The sequence below is a fragment of the Lepisma saccharinum genome, chromosome 28 (assembly GCF_977018435.1).
Source record: "Lepisma saccharinum chromosome 28, izLepSacc3.1, whole genome shotgun sequence".
Taxonomy (NCBI): Eukaryota; Metazoa; Arthropoda; class Insecta; order Zygentoma; family Lepismatidae; genus Lepisma; species Lepisma saccharinum.
The window spans coordinates 37,732,029-37,746,620 of record NC_139256.1 but is presented as its reverse complement, the minus strand read 5'-3'; positions in this window follow the sequence as shown (position 1 = coordinate 37,746,620).

Here is a 14,592-nt window from a genome sequence, read left to right as displayed (position 1 = left end):
CAAGATTAATAAATTGTATTGCATTTTTGTGTATGTGTGTGTGCGTGTAGCCAACTAGATGGCCAAGATTCTGAAGTAATCGACATTTGATCTTGCCACAGAAGTTCCCGGGATCTAGTCCCGGTCTGGGCAAGGATATTCTTTACGAGTGTCCCTTCATCTATATCATCACGCATCATCCTCATCGTCGCGATTACTTAACATTTGAAGAAAAGCGGCATAAAATAAGAAAAATACAAATACGATTCTGTATGTGTGTGGATATACATATATGTGTAAACAGTAAACACACACACACACAAACAAAATTTATACTTTTTTTTATACACATACTTGTTTTCATTACTCTGCCTCATGAGTGAGATTTTCTATATTTGTATCTTGTTTCAGTTTACATTTCATGCTGCGGATAATGCAAATTATGCAGTACGATAGCATGCACAGAAATGCTATATAATTATATCAACCTTTTATTAGTAATAACGTGCATTTACATATTCTTCCTTTTTTGCATTCGATCACTGGTTTTAATATCGCAACAAAATGCACTTCAGATCTGCGCTGCGACACATGCTTGCATTTCCACGAGCATCGCTCGTTCACGACTCTTGAAACAGCACGAAGAGTCACAGCACAGTCCCACGACTCTTTCCCCATCATTCGTTCACGACTCGCGAGTCGGCACGAAGAGTCATTAAGCACCTTAGCGACTCTTCTCCCTCATCGTTCACGACTCGCGAGTCGGCACGAAGAGTCATTAAGCACCTTAACGACTCGCTCGCCTTAGCGACTCTTCTCCTCACTCATCGTTCGCTCGCGAGTCGCGAGCTCTCTTACACAAGGCGCGGCGGCGGCAGTCTCGCCAGCAGACTGGATCTACAGTTTAAAGTAGGATCCACCCGCTCGCTCTCCGCGGATGGCTAACAGCTGTGTTTAAGAAATATATATCGCTCTTGAACATTATCCATGTCCATCCCATATCCATGTTTTTGTTGTTCTACAGTCATTCAATATAAGTTTCTGCCAATATCATAATGTATGATCGAATTTCTATAAAGCGGGCCAAATTATACGTATGTATTTTTTTTAATGTTGCTTTCTACTAGTAAAACACCTTAACACGTAGGCTCACCGCAGATGGCCAACAGCTGTTTATATCACTCGTGAACATGACCCATGTACATCTTACGTAGTTGTTCCTAATTCTGCAGTCATTCAATAAAAGCTTTTTTGCAGTATCATGTACGATGAGATTTATGATTAAACTTCTATATTTATTCTTTAATGCTGTTTTCATTAGTAAAATATTTACACGTTAATGTTAATGAAATATTTCACGTCATATGAAATCGATTTTGTCAGACAATGTTTAAAGTTCACTTTATGCTCGGGATTGAAGCTACATTTTAAACTGGGGGTCTAAATCACTGGGCAAGGTGCCTCCACCGAGGATCGAATCCGAGACAGAAAGCGATTTCCTTACCAGGATTTAACAAGGAATGAAAGGATGGTTGAATAACATAAATAAAACATACTCCATGGTGCATGTTCTTTGTTTCTTGGTTTCTATGTTGGCCAGCTTGAAATAATCTTGGAGTGACAGATAAGTGGTGTCGCCCTCCTCAAAGTAAGCCTATTGACACCGAAAGTTCCGGGTTCGAACCCCAGCCCAGAGATGAGTGGTAATCTGTATTTAACCTCTTGTCAATTATTCTAATCACCATCCATCCTCCGTCGTTGCCTTGTAACGATACCTGGTGGATCCCACTTTAAACTGTAGATCCAGTCCCGATTAGCTTATCTGTACGTAAAATTCATTCATCCTCGCTGTCAATACTAAGTAATTAGGTATAAAAGATGCATAAAGTACAACAAAGCGTGTTAGGCAGTTAAAATATTAAAACTGAATTAATAAATTATAAAATATAATTACTGCATGCTAATTTATAAGAAATTATAGCATTTTAAAATTTGTTTGTTCCTTAATGAGAAAATAACTAGTAGCTTATTTCTTCTGTTCATTCTCATGTTAACAGATTTGTTTTCTTGGATAAATAAAATTGAACGTGCAAATTAAAAGGTTTACATGTGCACGAAGCGGAAGAGCAACTCGATCGAGTATCGTGGTGAGACAAGATGACTTGGCACATCGTTTCAACTCGTGAATGAGAATGCATATCTTGTTCGTGATTTGATTTCAAGTTAAAAACACCTGTCAGGTCTTCGCTTATCGATTTCAAAGCATAAATCGGTATCGTTACTCCAATGAGACGAGATTCTCGGACAGTACATTTTACACAGAGTGTCTCTCATCATCTCACCAACTTTGGAAGGGTTGGCCCTGTTTTCATTGCGATTTTGTAATGTCCTGCTACTTGTGAAACTGATTCACTTCCAACAATTTCAGTCGCCTCTGTGGAGGAGTGGTTAGAACAGTGCGCTAAGAGGAATCTCGGAATTGAGTGTCACTTCATCAATTTCATTATATCATCACTGATTTTCATGTTCGCGATTAGCCAAAGTGGCAGAAGAGCAAAGCCTGGGCAAAAGTGGTATCCCGAGCCGCTATGTGTTTCCACCGAATATCGGCCTCAGGATTCCCTGCCCTCGTGCCGCGATCTGCTAACCACTCCGCCACGGGGGCCGGCCCTCCCCATCACATCTCTGTTTTATACTAAAGGCTATGATTGAATATGAATTTAAAATTTTGTGTGCGTCACTTAGGCTATTTTGCACCCTTCACTTTATACGGGATCCAGCCCCTTACCAGAACTAAAATAACATAACTGTAATGTCCTGTAGTAACTAAAATATTAAAATAATCTGACCAGTTAAAAGCTGAGGCTGTAAAGGCACTCTGCACACATAAGGACAAAACACAGGACAACACACACACACATTCCTACAAAAATTATACTGGCCGTAGGTATAGACGCCAGAGCCTCGTTAGTCTGCAAAATGCAGTCCAGGGTGTACTATGTGGAACTGAGGTTGACAATTGGGTGTACTACGTGGAAGGATCATCCCTTACATCCCTTAAACTATATTTCTCGAGACCCTTGATGTGCTAACCACGCCGGCATACATTATAGAATACTTGAGTTAGTTTTGTCAATATTAATTTTATTGATTGCATTTTTGTTTTGCAATGATTTTGCGCACTGAATTTTCATATTTATCTTTGCTTTTCATTTGTGTTTTACTTTTATTTTGTATATAATGCTGTGTTTCTATTGGTGTAAATTTGTGATTCGTCTCTAATAACGTTATCATTTCAATGTGATTTAAATTTTAATCTTCTAATCTCACGTGTATAATATATAAGTATATGTATGTACACATGCATACAGAGAGAAAGAGAGGGAAATTGCATGATATGATCGTTAGAGGGGAAATCCCCACCGTTCCCCGCATAATTTCAAATTTGTTCCTTGTATTACACAAAATATATTAAATTAATGTTATAACAAATTGAATATCTATTATAGATCGGATTATAAGAAATTATGTATAACTGCGTGTGTGAGCGTGTGTTTGTCTCTCAGGTTCTTTATTAAAAAATCAGAAAAACAGAACATAATGTAGTATTCAAATATAAAAAGACCTTCATTTCACGAGTCCACCTATAATTAATTCATTATCATGTGGTTTGTTCTATTAGGTAATTCTTAACTGAATATAAAAAATTGTAAGTTATAATTTTTGTTTTAATACATGTTTGTTATTTTCACTAAAGGTTTATCATTTGAATTTGTGCTTGCTGCTTGTATTACGTCATTTTTGGATTTGGAGTAACAGAAAACAAAAGGTGTTTATTGTCTTTGATCTTGCTTTAGAAAATAATGATTGGTTGATTGATTTGGTTTATTTTACTTCGCCTTTCTGTCACTTTTTTTTGGGTAATCGCGAAGATCAGGATGAGTAATGAGGTGTACTAACCACTCCACCATGTAGGCCGGCGCTTTAGAAAATAATTAAAAGTAACAATCGCTTTCCACACTAAGTATTTTGTGTTGCAAATTATAAATTACTGCCTCCCTTTTCTGATTCACTTTAATAGCATAGTGGTTAACGCTGTCGTGTATTAAAATGGTTTGCTTGGCAAAAATTGTTATAAGTCCACTTTTATGCTCCAATAGGCTAATCGGGTCTCCCCGATGGCGTAGTTATAACGTCGCCGGTAATCAAGGGGTACCGTATTCAATACAAAGTGGAGGTTCGGATCCCACTTTAAACTGTAGGTCCAGTCCCGACTATCCTATCTGCACATAAAGTGGACTTAAACAATAACAACTCAAAGTAGGCTAATCGGAATATTGTAATCAAGAGGTCTGTGCCTAACACCTTCCCAAAATCTTTACAAGACTCCCCTAATATTTTTTACTAACATTTAATTTCTTGTAATTTTAGCGCTAATGGTTTGGCCGAACTTGAAACTACAGGACAAATTTGTTGGCTGTTCTTCGCTGCCCGTCATGGGCTGAGGTTGCGCGCTCTCTCTCTCTCTGCAAACAACACTCGCGAGTCGACTCTTTCCTTCGTTCAAAGAGTCGCTAAAGTGTGCCACGACTCTTTGAACGAAGGAAAGAGTCGACTCGCGAGCATGCTCCTTCCCCTCTCATCGTACACGGCACGTTTCAGCCAGCTTTACTCAACTAGGGGTAGGGAAAAGGAACAGAGAGGACCCCCCCTCCCTCTCTTCTCCAGTCCCCATTTGCTGCCCGCAGAATCGACTTGCTTTCTTTCAAAAATTCCGGCCGCCAGGCGAGTATACACTTGCGCATGCGCCTTCCTCGCAAAATTCGTGGAAAGGAGAGGGAATAATGGAATAATAGTTGCTTGGCGGGCGGAGGAGTCGTGGCACACATACGACTCTTTGAACGTGTCGTTCAATTCTGGTGAACGAGTCGTTCACCGCTCACAAGAGAGAGTCGTTACTTTTGAACGACTCGTTCACGAACGACCCATCACTAGTGCATACAACACGAAAGGCATGTTTACAATTGAAAAAGCTAACATATTCTTCCATACGTGTATAGTAAACGTTGTAAAGTATGTATTTTATCAGCGCCGTTCTTCTCTACCTAAAACCATTTAATGCGATGCGATATTCCTCTCGGTTGGATAGTTATCGCATTTTAAAAGTGTGAAGTGATACGTTGTTTACATCTCGCGCGGCCGCCATTATGGGAACGAAAGACTATCGACAAGTACGGTATAACAAGTACCGTGTGAGGCGAAAACTAGCAAATGGGTAGCCAGTCCAGCGTCAACTAGAGCATTCTAACTAGAAATCCAGTTCCGTGTGATAGGGGCTTAAGAAGTGTATTTGGTGTCTGCATGTGTAGTACTACGTTCTGGAGCGGTGTAGTGTGTGGTGTATGGTTACATGGTGCGAGCTAACTAAACAAATGAATGTTTAAAACAGAGGCAATTTTTGAATTTTTTTGGCTAATAATTTCTTAATTGCAATCATTTTTCCAAAGAAGGTGACTTGAGTTTATGGATGTTTTTAGATCTTCGCGATTAGTCAAACATGTCATAAGAATGTAACTGCTATTAGTAAACGTACGAGGAAAATAAGTTTTGTAGAAATTCTCGTCAATATAAATACCATGTTACTACCTTTGTTTTTTTTTTAAAAAAATATGTGAAACCATATTACATTAAATATTAATTAATTAATTAATTCTCTAGCCTTCTTGAACTCGAAAATTCATGGTTACAATTAAATTTGTTTTTATCCTGAGCAAAATTTATATATATTCTATTCCATCTTTGCAGATTTCTTTTAGGTCCATCTCCATCTTCGTTTTTGGTCCTTTACCATGAGGTTTCCCAACAAGATTCCTGTAAAATCTTCTTTATTCCTTTCTCATTCGTGCCCACCTAAGTATTCGTGATTTAATCATCAATCTAGTAATACTTGGAAATTAACATAAATTATGTACTTCTAAATTATGTAACCTTCTCCATTCACTTGTTTCTTTATCCCTTTAGGGCCTAAATATTTTCCTAAGAATCTTATTTTCAAATACTCTCAATATCAATGGAAGGGATCAAGTTTTCGCATCCACAGGCAAAATTACAGTTATTGTATATTTTAACTTTTAGTTTCTTAGATATTATAAGAGAAGACAGAGAAAAATAACATGCATTAAGCCTTCTTTTTTCATTTCTTCTTTAATAGCATTTTCATTTGTAAGTATTACTTAAATTTGGAAACTGGATCAAACAAGTTAGTTTCGGCCTGTACTTTTCTCTTTACTAACTTTCTTACTTGCTTTAAAAAATATTTTAGCATTATTCTTAATTGTATTTACATCATCTGCATATGCTAACAGTTGAGTCACAATACTTCGTTAGTTTCTTTTACCTTCCAAAATTAAAAAGCAATGGATATGATGCATCTTTGTTTTATAACCTTTCATGAATTGTACATTTATCAGACATATTAACAAGATTCTTAGGTATTCCAAATTCGAATAATTTATCTTTTTAGCATATTTAACTTCAATCAAGTTAGTTTCTGGAACTATAGGTTCTGCTTCATTTATTTCTGATTTATCTCCTACATGAACATTTAAAAAGTCATTAAAGCAATTCTTCCATCTATTTAAAATAGTCAGCCATTTTTCATCAAGTTTACTTTAGGTTGCTACCCCTTTCTAAATTCATTTGCACCTCTGATACTTTTATTTCAATTTCGTTAATTTTACTTTTCAAGTAATCTCTTTTTTGTCACTTCTAAACATGCTGTTCTTTAACCATAACCTATTTCTATTAGGTTATGAAAACCATTGCTTACTTTTTCCTTGGTTTATACATTACTTAACTGTTGATTCTATTCTATATTTAGTACGTACTCCCAATTCTTATTTAAGTCTGTTTAATTTAAATACTGCAGATTAAAAAATGTACAATTGTATAGGTTGAGGTTCATTATGTGAAAATAAATTTCATTTCTTAAAAGTTCATTCTATGCCAGGGATTGTATTTTTTATAGGGGCATGTGCTTTCATAACAAACTAACTAACTCTCTAGTCTTCTTAAACCCAAAGGTTCGTAGCTGCAGCAATACAGGCCTTCCATCTGTCCCTATCTTGAAAAAGATCTACATACTCTTTTTCCATCCCTACCGATTTCCTTTAGGTCCATCTCAATGTTGTCCTTCCATCTTCGTCTTGTCCTTCCTATAGGTCTCTCACCATCAGGTTTCCCAACAAAAATCCTGTAAACTCCTCTTTCCTCTCCCATTCGTGCCACATGGCCTGTCCACCTAAGTCTTCTTGATTTAATTATTTTAATAATATCTGGACATGAATATAAATTATGTAGTTCTAAATTATGTAACTTTCTCCACTCATCTCTTTTAGGTCGAAATAATTTCATAACAATCATATTTTCAGAAATAAGAAATTATTAGCCCCGTCTAGTTTGCTACACTTTTAGACATATGGTGGAGTGCAGGTGCATCCCAGCACCAGGCTAGTGCAGTAGAACTATGTTCAACCAAATAGACGAATAGCTGTATTCAAGTTCAAAAAAATTCAAAAATTGCCTCTGTTTTAAACATTCATTTGTTTAGTTAGCTCGCACCATGTAACCATACACCACACACTACACCGCTCCAGAACGTAGTACTACACATGCAGACACCAAATACACTTCTTAACACCAAATCAACGAAATAGACAAGTTAATGTTGCACTATGTAACCGTTTATCTGTGGTGTAAAAAACTAGACGCACATAAGTAGTAAGAATATATTATATTTATAACCTCAATTCGGGAAATTCCCCTTAGCGAACCAATCAACACAATTCACGTAACTTCGTCACAGGGGGAGGGGTCATGACATTCCCGAGCCAGTATTATTGATCAGTGGCGTATGCTGGTTTTAACTAGTGGGTAATCTCCGACACTTGATTCAGCCACCCACTACTGAAGTCTCCCTGCAAATTTACCTCAACATCCATACAGGATTTATGAAGGTATGTGTTAAAATTTTACCTTATTGTTGAGACCACTGTCGAATAATTGTTGTGATTGAACTTGCAAATAATCTACGTTTAGAATTTCAAATGATAAAACAAGGAAATATAACAAATCTATAAGAAAAAACCTTGTAACAAAGAATATGAAAGGAATGCGGTAGTGAAATAAAAACCCTCAATATTAATTGAAGTATAAAATTCAAGTTACTCCAGTACCCAGTTATTCGTGCATTCCCGATTTTTGTTTTTATACACGTAAGTTTAAGTTCAAGACCTGTGGTATACAAGAGATGCTACTGGCCTAACTACATTAACTATTTCCAATTTCTCCGGAAAAAATCCTGTTCCAAATATTTTGACACGCAAATATTGTATTATATCCATTGCCTTTAACTTCAGTAAACACAGCACTAGCACGAATACTAAACTACTAACAGCTAAATAAATATTAAATTCTCGAATTGCTACAACACGCATTCAATTCCCTGCGCCAATCTTCTAATGCGGTTCCTTCCTGCTTGACGCAGCATTAAATTCCATATGGATGCTGAAAAGTCCCTCTCCCAGCTTTTTATGCGCGAGGTTCTATAAGTTGATATCATTGCGTTTTTTGTTTATATATTTTACATTCAAACATTGTTTATCATTATGATCATTATTAATCTAAAGAGGGAGGAAAAGCAACTTAAATTACCTAATATATGTGTACGTATATATATAATTTATTTGATAGCTTTCCCTTTTAAAAATTATTCATTTCTGTGAAAGAAGTACTCTCACTGGTTTTGAAGGCTACAAAGAAAGTAATCACGCATTTTAAAATACAAAACTGAAAAAAGTAAGCATATAAATAGCTTATTTTACTTCATTAATCGATTGATTAAATTGTTATTTGACGTCGCTTTTCTGCCACTTTTGGCTAATCACTACGAGTGATGATATGACATTGATGAAGGGACATTTACAAAGAACACCCATGCCCTGACCGGTATTCGAACCCTGGAGCTCTAGCGTCGAAGGGAGCTGTGCTAACACTCCGCAAAGGAGGTCGATGTAATTTCTTTAATTTCTAGTTCAAATTTTAACTAACTAACTAACTCTCTAGCCTTCTTAAACCCGAAGGTTCATGGCTGCAGCAACACAGGCCTTCCATCTTTCCCTATCTTGAGCAAGATCTATATACTCTTTTCCATCCCTACCGATTTCCCTTAGGTCCATCTCAACGTTGTCCCTCCATCTTCGTCTTGGCCTCCCTACAGGTCTCTTACCATCAGGTTTCCCAACAAGAATCCTGTAAACTCCTCTTTCCTCTCCCATTCGTGCCACATGGCCTGCCCACCTAAGTCTTCTTGATTTAATTATTCTAATAATATCTGGACATGAATACAAATTTTGTAGTTCTAAATTATGTAACCTTCTCCACTCACACGTCTCCTCATCCCTTTTAGGTCCAAATATTTTCCTAAGGATCTTATTTTCAAATACTCTCAATTTATGTTCCTCTTTCAATGTAAGGGACCAAGTTTCACATCCATATAATACTACAGGCAAAATTACTGTTTTGTATATTTTAACTTCTAATTTCTTAGATATTAAACGAGAAGACAAAAGTTTATGAAGAGAGAAGTAACATGCATTTCCTGAATTAAGCCTACTTTTTATTTCTTCTTTAATATAATTTTCATTTGTTAATATTACTCCTAAGTATTTGAATTTGGAAACTGGTTCAAACGAGTTGTTATCAATAATTAGATTTTGATTATTACCTAACACTTGGTTTCGGCCTGTAAGCATATATTTAGTTTTGTCTTTGTTAACTTCCAAACCTATCTCTTTAGCAGTTTTGAAAAATATTTTAGCATTATTCTTAATTGTATTCACATCATCCCCCAGTAAGTCTACATCATCTGCATATGCTAACAACTGAGTCACACCATTTAATTTTAGTCCTTCTTTAGTTTCTTTTACCTTCCTAACAGCATATTCTAAGGCAAAATTAAAGAGCAATGGAGATAATGCATCTCCTTGTTTTAACCCATAATTGTAAATTTGTCAGACATATTAATACCCACACGAATTTTACTTTCTGTTTCACTGGTGCATATTTTTATCATCCTAACAAGTTTCTTAGGTATTCCAAACTCTACTAATATATTATATAATTTATCTCTTTTGACTGAATCATATGCTTTTTTGAAATCAATAAATAGCTGATGGACATTTTGATTATATTCCCACTTTTTTTCAAGTGTCTGTCTAATGTGAAAAATTTGATCTGTAGTTGATCTGTTACGTTTAAATCCACATTGATAATCACCTATAATTTCATTAGCATATGGGGTTAGTCTTGTTAAAATAATGTTAGATAATATTTTATATGTTGTTGAGAGTAGAGAAATTCCACGGTAATTATTGCAGTTCATTTTATCACCTTTTTTAAACACAGGAACAATTATGGATTCTTTCCACTGTTGAGGGATTTCTTCTTTATTCCATATTAAACAAATTAATTTATGAATTAATTTATTTAATTAGTTCAAATTTTAATTTATTTAATTACCTTCATCTTCAATATTAAAGTAATTTTTCCTTTGACAATATCTGTTGAAATAGCAGAGATCAGGAAGACAGAAGCAAATGCAAAATGAGAATTAACATAGAATTGGTTCGTAAATGTTGTTCAGATTTCCCTGTTTCTCGCGCATTTTCAGATGTATTTTCTCTACTTTCCTTTTCAGTACGTAATTTGTGAACCCAGAATTCTGGTTCCTGAGAAATTTCCCTGTCGCAAACAACACAGCTCCTACGATACAAAGGCCATCGGCGAAGAATGGCACAAGAGGGTGTCAGCCAAGGGAACGGCAAAGGCTCTGGGGTAGAGAGTGCGACCGATGGACTCTCTCCAGAAGGAGGTTACCCTTGCCACGGAATCACCGCGCCTGAGAAGCAGTGTTTCCTTCCCCTCCCTCCCGTCAAGGGATTTTAAAGGGAGCCGGTGGAATCTCACCCTGACGTCACCAGATTCCACCAGCTGGAGAAAAAGCCTCACGGACATTCCGCGGCAAACGGTTGAAAACATTCGTGCGCTGGAAGCAAGGAAATATGTGAATCAAAGATTGGTTGGGAAGAATATTGCGAAGAAATAAAAAACAACTTTTTAAAAAATTATAGTCGGGTCATCTCAGATTACCTAGGTGACCCAGAGTATACGCCGCTGTTATTGATGTGACATTCTTAACAGGGTAATGCCCACACATAGCTGTAAGTACATCAATCTCTACACTTCGGAATGTTTGGAATGCAAAGAATTCTCGTAACAAAACTAGTAATCAGAAAATTCCCCTTAGCCAACCAATCAGCACACATTCCCGAGACAGTATTATTAATGTAACATTCTTAACAGGTCAATGGCTTAATATTTACACACATGCATAAGTGCATCAATCTCTACACACACAGGAATATTTAGAATGGAAAAAATTCTTAGGAAATTTCCCTTAGTCAAGCAAACCACAAGTCCGCCTATGATACCTGATAGACGACACCTTTGGGATTCATGGTGATGGTATTTTATTTATATATCATGCGAGGTTAGGAAGAAAGTTCGCGCCACAGTCAATGCGATAAGTTGTGTGATGATGCTGTCTGTTTCCGCGTTTGACTCATACCAATCATCCGTATATCGTCTCCTTCCTTCCCTCGCCTCATGAAGCTCGTCCATCCTATCGGCCAACTTTTTGCCTGCAGCCCGAAAAAGAGAATCGGGATTCTGCAAGTTTTTCATACCGCTTATTTTGCGAAGATTGTCCATAAAAATCATCTCGCACGGTGGACGAAATTCAGGAGCTATTTTGCTTAAGTCGACGAGCCTCGCGACATCCTCACCTCCATCGAATGTGTACGCAAAAATCTTGTGCAGCAGTTCGAATGGTAAATCAGTTATTCGAGTTGTCATTTTCACAAGGTGTTATTTAAATAGAAGTTTCTCGGTATTTATATATAAATTTTCTCGGGGAAAAATACAAAACGCACAATCAAGTCAAAATTCATTCTGTGTGAAAAACAACTTGAACCACCTTCAAAATAAAATAATTGTAGCTATTACGATAAAATTTTCAGCTATGTTATTTATACAGAATTTCCGGAGACAACAAGTAACATCTGATCACATCAAAACTCAATCTGATCGAAATTACTATGGAAAAAAAAATCACTTGATACACTTTTTAAACTTAAAAATAATAAATAGTATGTAGCTTTAAAATAAATTAAATACTTAACTTTTAACACTGCAACAACACCTCCGTACTCTTCAAACACTCTCACGATACTGACTAATCAGTAATGCGAAAACCCTTTAAGTAACCTAAGCGCGGATGAAAACATCCGAAACAGTAAGTCAATCAGAAGACACCCATTACGCCATAACCAACAACACGCTAGATACGGGTCTGCGTAATAACTTGTTGCGTAAACATTACACAATAGTTTACCTTACGAGCCATCGCAATGTTGCGTAATTTAACTCGTAAGAAATTATGACACTCGTACCAAGTGCGAGATAAAAAAATCACAGAGTTGCAATAGTATAAAATCAACAAAAACATCATCAAAATACGTTTACCACTGTGGTTAAATTAATAAAAACAATAGGCCTCGACACTTGTACCAAGTGTGAGGTAAAAAATCACAGATTTGCAATGGTATAAAATCGACAAAAACATATTCAAAATAGGTTTACCTTTGTGGTTAAATTAATAAAATCAATAGGCCTCGTACTATGTATGCAAAGTTGCAATGGGTGTGCGTTTGTGTAGGTGGGTGTGCGTGGGTGTAGGTGGGTGTGCGTGGGTGTGAGTGGGTGTAGGTGTTACGTACTTTAACTCGAAATAAATTATGACACTCGTACGAAGTATGAGATGAAAAATCACAGTTTGCAATACTATAAAATCAACAAAAACATCGTCAAAATAGGTTTTCCATTGTGGCTAAATTAATAAAAATAATAGGCCTCCTACCAAGTATGACTTTGAACATATATGATTACACTACTGTAAGGAAAGGTTACAATTATTCTCAGAAACAGTGTGAAAGGCCCGTGCTTCTCAAAAAGCTGAAAGCATTGCCATCATCTTACAGCACGAGTCGGGAATATGAAAAGTTTGTCTGAGGACATTAAAATAGCACATTCGATAAGGATGTAACAAACACTTATATCAACGTTACATACACGGCAGCGAGGGGTTCAGCCCCTGCAGCAAATGATGTGTGAGACGACTGTGTCCAATGAGAAGCCGGGTTAAAATGGCCTTTTATCGACGGGAAGGGCGGTCCGAGGAACGTCATGCACCAACAGTGAGCTTGATAGCAGGAAGCTTATTCCCCGTTACCTCGCCTCACTCATCCCATAACCAGGCCCGGATTTCCCAATAGGCCTCATAGGCCTAGAGCGGCACTTTGTTTAAAATGTATAAGGAATACCTAAATCTCGGATTGCATCTTTTTTCTGCAGACACACGAATGGAATGACTTAATGTAGTTGTATTGTAAATATAAATTAACGAAGAATTGCGTGCTTTTGAAAGACAACATCGGCTTGGCTGCTTTCCAGGAACGCCGTTCCTTGTTACTGCCGGCATTGCCCGCATATCAAAAGTATGTGATTCGCGTTGAATTGTTGAGAATTAAACTGTCGGCGCAAGCATTATTAAAGGGGTTTCGCATTGTACTATTCTACTGTTAGTTGCTCGAGAATAATATTCAAGAAGTAGGTGGTGAGTCGCGTCTCGCGTATGTCAGTATCCGACGTGAGTTTGTTTAGGTAAGTTTAAAACGTCATTACGCTCATTACGAGTGATGAAAGAGTAACACAATACAAAAAGAGAAAAGCGGAGAAAGATGAAAAGCAGGAAGCATTTCTGATGAAGGTTCCGAAAATCAGTTCTTTTTTATAGAGAAATGTAATCATGAAAAAGTGAGAAAAGTGCCGTTGACGAGCCCAGTGTGTGTTCTGTCCTATCACTTAAATGAAATAAAAATAAGTCTTCTCTGAAAAACAAGGTAAATGTTGGAATGTAATTTATATAATTTACGTCATATCGCTTTGTTACATTTTTTGTATGTAACTATCATTTAATTAATACTGCATGCCGTTAATAGTAAAAATAGTAATACAGAAAATAATGGTGTTGCTTTTTTAATTTATTCTTGAAAACGGTATGGGGAGCGGCAGAGCTTTTTTAACCTAGAGGCGGCAAAGAGGTAAACCCGATCCTGCCTATCAGGTGCCAAAAAGGGGAAAATTAAAAGTATTCTACAGGTTTCTCGTTGGCAGCAGGTGGACAAGTGTATCACCGTCTGCATCAGCATCGGTTGCTTCATTCTCTTTGATGCCCACGTGACTGGGGGAACTTCAGCCCTGACAGAGAGGGACAGAGGTCGTCACAAAATACGTTGCACTATCGGATGCCTGGAAAATATCCATTTCCAGATTCTGGAACACACCGCCGGACCCTGTGGCGGAGTGGTTAGCACATCGCGCTGCGACGCCAAGGGTCCCGGGTTCGAATCCCGCTCGGGCTTTGTTGTTTGTGAA